At 30.6% G+C, this 7,847-nt stretch overlaps 1 protein-coding gene across 1 annotated transcript in view; it reads right to left on the bottom strand.

Annotated features, from left to right (window-relative positions):
* The window catches only part of LOC145293760 (uncharacterized), a 631,027-nt gene that overhangs the window by 425,733 nt on the left and 197,447 nt on the right, over positions 1–7,847 (bottom strand). The window lies entirely within an intron of this gene.

The raw sequence follows: 7,847 nt of genomic DNA, 5'->3' as shown, positions 1-7,847 counted from the left end.
TGTCTGTTTCCTTGCGATGTCGGCATACAACGTGTGGGGTTCGAGTGTTGACATGTGACGACTATGTTGCTGAAAGACTCTTTTTCTTTACTATAAATTCTAATATAAGATGAAATACATTTTCATATTCTACATACAACATGTGACCACATGTGCTTTTGCTTTGCCCTCATCAGCCGCTAACCAGAGGTGATGACACTGTGTCGGTGGCTAAAGCGGGACTGCCACCCCTGGCGCCATCAGCAGCTATTGCTGCTGGGCAAAGCAATAAATAGGATTAAAAAAAAATTTACCTGGCAATATTCAAGCAGAGGAAAAACGCTGTTTTTAACTTTTTCATTTTTTAACTTTTTAATTTTAATTTTTATTTATTTATTTTTCTCTTTAATTTTCCCTTTTTTCCTTCCTCCCCCCCCCCTTCCTTCTTTTTCTTTCCTTTTTTTCTTCTCCCCCTTTTTTCCTTTTTTCCTCCCTCTCTCTTTTTCTTTTTTTTCCAGTGCAGCCCTATAACGGAAGAAGTGGACAATATTATGCTCTCTTTGCAAATGTCTTCGAATTGCGCCAGATCCAGCATGACGCTTGTCTTACAATTGTTTGCAGGCGACATTTTTGTTTTTTTTAATCTTTTCGTAGACGATTCTTACATTTTTTTATAACATTTTCACCCCAAACAAAGCACAGGCCCAGTTTGATGTAGTGGGCTACTATCAGGGACATAAGTTGCAGGGATACTATGTAGGGAGTTGAGCAGCAAGATGGCTGTTTACATTACATTTGAACTTCTGCATGCCAACACAGTTAAGGAAGCAGGAACCGGAAGGAAATTCCAAAGTTTAGCAGTTCTCAGGGAGAAACTATTAGAGTAGAAGGCTGTCTTACATCTAAGGATATCTACTGTGTAGGGGTGGGATTTTGCTGCTTGTCGGGTTTATCGGGTGTATTTACGTTGAGGGGGTACAAGGACTTATAGTTCGTCGGAACACTCACCATTAAAATACTTTTTCGTTCGTTATCTATTGTACTAACTAGAGTATCTGTACTCCTGCAAAGCAGTATTTAACGGGACATCGGTAGTAACGTAGCAACCAGAAAGTCGTTTCCAGCAGTGACGTAGTATAGTGAGGGATGACAAGAAGAAAGGCTAGATTCCTCTCTTTGGTTTTGTCTATGAAATAAGAAAGACGTGTTTTTGAAAGACTTCCTCTTCTCCCTCTTGGAAGAAGAAGAATCATAATGTGTAACTGTTTAAGAAGAATTTTTTAAAATATCCGGCTATTACGGAGAGAGAAACGTATCCTGTGGAATACCTGCCAGATGTAATAGATGACACGACTTTTGAGATGCTGGGCAGATTTGCTACATAGCAAAGAATCGTCCGGTATGTTCCAGACGACGTTCTGTCTGTTGGTGTGAATTTTCCCTACACCATAACTCTATCAATTTTCGGTCTACAGACTCAAGATTTGACATAAGGGGTATTGAGATTTGGGAAAATCTTTTTTAATCCGTTTCGGCCTGAAATGTGGCTGTCAATGGATCAAAGTTCAACGATTTGACCTTTGAAAACTCTGCCAAACTCATTCGCCAATTTTGGGTCTAAACACTTGAAATTTGCAATGGATCAAACTTTTGGACATGGATCAAACTTTTTAATTTGATTTGAACCCAAAGCGTAAATGTTAAGGAGTCAAAATTGGGGTCAAATTTTTTAAAAATTGACCTCTCAGCCAATTTTTGGTCTAAACATTTGAAATTTTACATAAAGTGTATTCAGACATAGGGTAAGCTTTTTAATCGATATTTGGCCGAAAATTGGACCACCAAGGGGCCAAAGTTCAAAAGATTTGACCATTGCGGTTTCTAGCAAACTATTCAGCAAATTTTAGGTCTAAACATTTGAAATGTTACATAAAGGGTATTTAGACCGGCAGCAAGTTTTTAAATAAGTTTTTGGGCGAAAAATTGTCTGCCAAGAGGTTAAAGTATAAAGAGTTGACCTTTGCAGACTCTACCAAACTCCTCCGCCAATTTTGGGTCTAAACACTCAAAATTTTAGATTTAGGTCAACTGGACATGAGTCAAACTTTTAATATATATATATATATATATATATATATATATATATATATATATATATATATATATATATATATAGCACATAAAGTTATGAACAGTACATAGGGCCCGAGCAAAGCTGGGCTGAACTGCTAATTATATATGATTCACAAAATATAAAAAACGGGAGGTAATACGGTGCATATGGCGATTTGCTCTTTATCGGAAGAGGAGGAAAAGGATATGAAAGTGACCTTTCACGAAACAAAGACATGCTTAATTGGGTTTTCATTTTTTTTTTAGGATACAATGGTGTATTATCCTTCAAGTTTATATAAAAATCATTAATAATTTATACAAATAGTTTTAGTTTTACGATCAAGCCATAACAATAGAGAAAATAAACTTTTTATTTTTGTGGACATTTTTAAAGAATAAAATCAGCACAAATTCAATCGAAATATTGCCCAGAGCTAAACAAAAATTAGTCCTCATAAAAAAAAAATAAAGATACCGCAATGTTTTCAGATAAAAAAATGTATTTCAAAAATGGCTCGCCAAACATAACATTTCTTTTTATGTTATCTAAAAGCTTAAATTGGAAATTTCGCTTTCCTACAGAAGAATTTTTTCAATGATATTGTTTAAATGTTTATGTTAAAAACTATGATAATGATCATAAAAATAAACTTGCTGAAGGAATGTTCAGTGATTTAAATACATGAAATAATAACGTTATCGAAAAAAATCTATTTTCACAAAAAGAGGTAATAAGTAGAATTGAATTTAGTTTTCCGCCATTTTGGTGAAAACGTTTTTTTGTTTTTTTTAAATAAAAACGTTTATAATATCAAAAACAAGATGGCGGATGTTATTTTGTATCATGAAAACAAAATGACAAAAAAGCGTCATGGAGTTTAGAGATCAGGAGCAAATAAAAGAATATAACCAAATGTTTTTAATTATTGATATTGTATATGCATTTCATATATATATATATATATATATATATATATATATATATATATATATATAGTAATTTATAAAATATATATGGCGATTAAGCTACACTGAATATTCTGCGTTTCATCCACTATAGGATTCGTCAGGCTTATATATATATATATATATTATTTTCTTTCTGCCTATCTTTTTAAATTACAAATAGCTGTATTCTCAACGGATTAATAGAAAAAAAACGTGGTTACATGCACAGAAAAACGATATATGCATAGAAATAACGTTTAGTGAATTTACACCTGCCAAGTTCTAATTTTATTCAATTTTCATTACTTAGCAGCTATTTTTACCGGTTGAAAGCCAAATCGAATTTACTCAACAGGTCCAAATTCTCTTTATATTAAGTTTTAAGTCTGTAGACAAAAGATTGGCGAAGAAATTTGGTAGCGATCGTTCCTCAGACAGACAAGATCACTTTTGTATATCTATGCTCCTATAATTTTATTATTTTTATGTGTGTATTAATATTCATATTTAAAACCTTTTTTTTTCTGTTTATTTATGTATTTATTTGCTTCCTCACGAAGGAAAATGTGACACAAGGTTGTTTTTAATCTGGGAGGAAAATCAGCTCCCCTAAAACCAGCTCCCCAAAAAAGGAGGCACTCTGGCAGTATCCAAAAATGGTAATTGTCTCAGTATGAAAGGTTTCCCCTACATTGACCAAGGACCAATTAACAACTTAAATGAAGCATCGGAACAGATACTACACTTTGAGATATTAAATCTTTTATTCAGCTAAAGATTAACATGAACAAAAAATTTAGGCACAAGGCCAACTCAAAAGGGGGAGATTGGGATCGTTCATCGTCCTTGTCACTCTAGAACTAAACAAAAGTTTTTTTTAGCTAGAATCTTGTTCCACCATAACACCGCATTCGCCCTTTTATACTTGGGGACGTTCTTCTTAGCACCAAATTTTAAAACATTTTTTATTAGCGTGTTAAAAACAAAAAGGTAACAATAACGGTAATACAATAATTTTCTTGTGTCGAGGGCGGGGGAAGAAAAAATACAAGCAGTGGTTAGTAGGACCCTCCCAACCCCGTCTAGTTGATAGACTGCCTATTCCACTTGGTTTGTAAAGGAACCTCAGCTCTTACGGGACAGTCTCTAAGTGGTGGTGCCCTCTAGATGCGAGGAAATCTGGCCCGAAGGCCAAGAAAGAAAAAAAGTTCGCCTTTTTTCTATTTATTTAAATAGAAAATACAGCTTTGTTATATATGGATCGTAGAATTTCATTAATCTGCAAAAGATCTAGCTAATTTGAATACTCGTTTAAACATTCATTTTCGTTTTATTTTTTTTTTTTTAATTATTTTTTTCGATTTTCTGATGGGATGATTATCTTTAGTTAACTATTATGTGTAATTATATTCGTGTAGATATTCTACACTGCGTAATATTTGCGTTAAATGGTTATAGTAAACACACACTTCTTTCTATATATATTTATATATGTGCATATATATATATTTGTTTAAAAACTTTTGTCTACCAAACCCCTCTGTCAGTTTTTGGTCTACAAACATGAAACTTAATATATAGACATGCGGAACTTTATATTTGGGGTTTTAGCCGGGTATAATCGGTGCAAAAGTGGGCAAATTAAAAAAATGGAATTTTCCGGGTAAAGGTCAGACAACGGCATTACGAATATGTATGCGTAACGTAATAGCTATTGGGTCATGTTTTAAGTTTTAGCCTTGTAGCAAGCATGTCTTCATAGTAAAGTCATTAACATTAAAGGAAAAAGTAAAGCGTAAGCTAAGCGTTTTGGTTTCGATTCTGGATTGTGGCGTACGAGCATGTGTATCAGAAGCGGCCATTAAAAATGCGTGATAAGAACTAATAATTCAACTTACTATCTTTTCGAAGCTTATAACTACTTGAAAAATGTAAATCAAACCCTAATTTTTTCAATTAAAGGAGCAAAGTCCAAAATTTTTAAAAAATAACAGGTTTAATAGCAAATTATGCAATATTTGTTTTTTTAAATCGGTTTTCTTTAAAAAGATTTGAAGAAAATAAACGAAATTTAACGTACGTCGATTAAAAAAATCGATATAAATTCCAAAAAATCACTTACCTATAAAAATACTATTGAATGTTTAGTTCTATTCTTCATTGTTTAGAATTTATCCATATTTATATTTTAAATTCCATGTATTTTTTTTAAATAAAAGGATTTTTTAAAGCGAGGGTCGTAGAAAATCGCATTTTCGTAACGTGTTTTGCGTCAAGCTTAAAAGAGCTCTTCCTGCACTATGAAATTTATCAAATATAGATTCGTCAAAGGGACATAAATAATGTCTCTTTTTATAGCGTGTGTTAACGAAAATTAGTATTTTTCGTCCTCCCTAGTTAAAAAGAAACGCACATTCACTTATAAGTTTTTGCCCTAAAACAAAAAATCCAGTTCACCGATTTTTTTTTTTTAATTCTCTTAATGAAATACACGAGTCTTTGACTGATATATTTTAATACTTCTGTATTGATTGAATTTTTTTTAATATCTAAAAAAAAGAAAACATTGAATGAAATAGAAAAATTTGCCGTCAGCGTCCAGTACTTACTTTACGATATAAGCATAACATGAGCTTTCATAAAAAAATCAAAGATTTAAAATTTCCAAAATCTATTCTTTTTTTTAGTTTTAAATTAGAATATTTTCTTTATAGACAATTTATCTTCAATTTGTGATATATAAATCTTTGGTACATAAATTAATTATTAAAATTTTAAAAGATATTTCAAAATGGGGGATGAATTAAAAAAAACGTTTGTCTAAAATATTACATTTGGCTTATTGGAAAAAGCATAAAATTTCACATTGACCCTAAAAATATCGTAAAAATTGAACCAATAGAAAAATTTTGATAAATTTTTAAAGTTTAAAAATTGAAAAATATTTAACTCGTAAAATTCAATTTATTTCATTACGTAAAGAAAAAATGGCTGCATGAAGGCGCGCCGGCATTTTGTAAACATTTTGTAAACACTGTTTTTTTATGAAAAATAACATTTCTATTATTTTAAACAACTTTAATAGTTTTTTTTGAAAGTATATTCCAAACAGAAAATAAACAACCCACTTTAAAAAGAGAAATTACGAGGGTTTTTTTTTTTAATATTTTATTCGCAATTTTCTATTAGCGGTGTCAAAAATTCCTCCAAATTTCTGATACACCTAACATACGAGCCAGATATGCTATACACACCTACATTATTTAATAAAAGCTATACTTCTCCTATATCACAGAGATCAATTTAATTTCCCCAGCAAACAGCCTCAATTTTATATTTTCCTCATAATGTAACTATTGCTAGACGCTGCATCCCTATTATGTTACCTAGTATCTTCTCTCCTTTTCTGATGAGAAGCATTAGGTTTCGAAATATCAGGGCATAAAAAGTTCCCACTTACATTACACTCCTAATTGATGTGTACTCTTATTGAATAAATAAATATATATATAAATATACATTTTATATCATCATTTTCTTTTTTCTTTTTTTTATTTCTATATACGCCCAAAACAATTTGTTGAGCTTTGCATTATCCCGATGTCTCCTCTTAAAGAATTGATCTCATTCTTTTCCTTACTCCCCCACACACATTATATATATATATATATATATATATATATATATATATATATATATATATATATATATATATATATATATATATATATATATAGCTACTTCATTAACTCACATAAAATTAATATACGAAAGTATAGATTTATGCGTAAACTTTAAGTGTTTACTTCAAAAGTGCTCAATACGTAGGTAGAGCTAGTTAGTAATATATAAAATATTAGGCGCATAAGCCTGAAGAGTCATTACTTACTATATATATATATATATATATATATATATAATTACATTTATATATATATAATTACATTTATATATATATAAGTACATTTATATATATATATATATATATATATATATATAATTACATTCCAAGATACATTTATATATATATATATATATATATATATATATATATATATAATTACATTCCAAGATCCTAATATTTATTTTTCATACAAAATAGCTCCTCCAGCATATTACAATTTCGGTACATCTTTTACAGATTGTTTTGTTATGCAGAGACAAACGGTTATTATTATCTCCACACCGTCTTCTTTCGTGCATATTCTCTTCAGAAAAAAATGAGAAAATCTTTGCTTAGATGGAAAAAAATACATGACAATATAATGCTGCAAGAAGAAAAAAGTTCATAGAAGACTCAACATCTTGTGTTTATTCGCATTTATATGCTCTGTTTTTATATTTGACATACATTGAACTTCTAAGCAAAAAGGATTGGTATACACAAACAGTAAAATATAATTGAAAAAAAAACGTATTTTACCAAAACAACATATGTATATATATGTGTGTGTGCGTGTGCGCGCGCCCATATATATATATATATGTGTGTGTGTGTGTGTGTGTGTGTGTGTGTGTGTGTGTGTGTGTGTGTGTGTGAAAATGTACGCTTTTCCCAATATTTTCTAATCTTCATGCATACCAATCCTTTTTAAAACCGAAGCTCGATGTTTGTTAAGATATAACAATAGAGCTCATACAAAAAACAATTTTGCGAGATTATAAAGTCCAATATGTTATTCATTTTACCAATAACTTCTTACCTCATAATAAAAAATTCCGTGCATTTTACAAATCTGTTTTTTTCACCGAGAACAACTAATATTTCTATGTTAATGCGAGATATTTTCTTCCGTAGATTCATC

This window comes from Euprymna scolopes, chromosome 15, assembly GCF_053919585.1.
Source record: "Euprymna scolopes isolate OS-2025 chromosome 15, ASM5391958v1, whole genome shotgun sequence".
Taxonomy (NCBI): Eukaryota; Metazoa; Mollusca; class Cephalopoda; order Sepiida; family Sepiolidae; genus Euprymna; species Euprymna scolopes.
The sequence above is the reverse complement of the archived record's forward strand: the minus strand, read 5'-3'. Positions and strand labels throughout refer to the sequence as shown.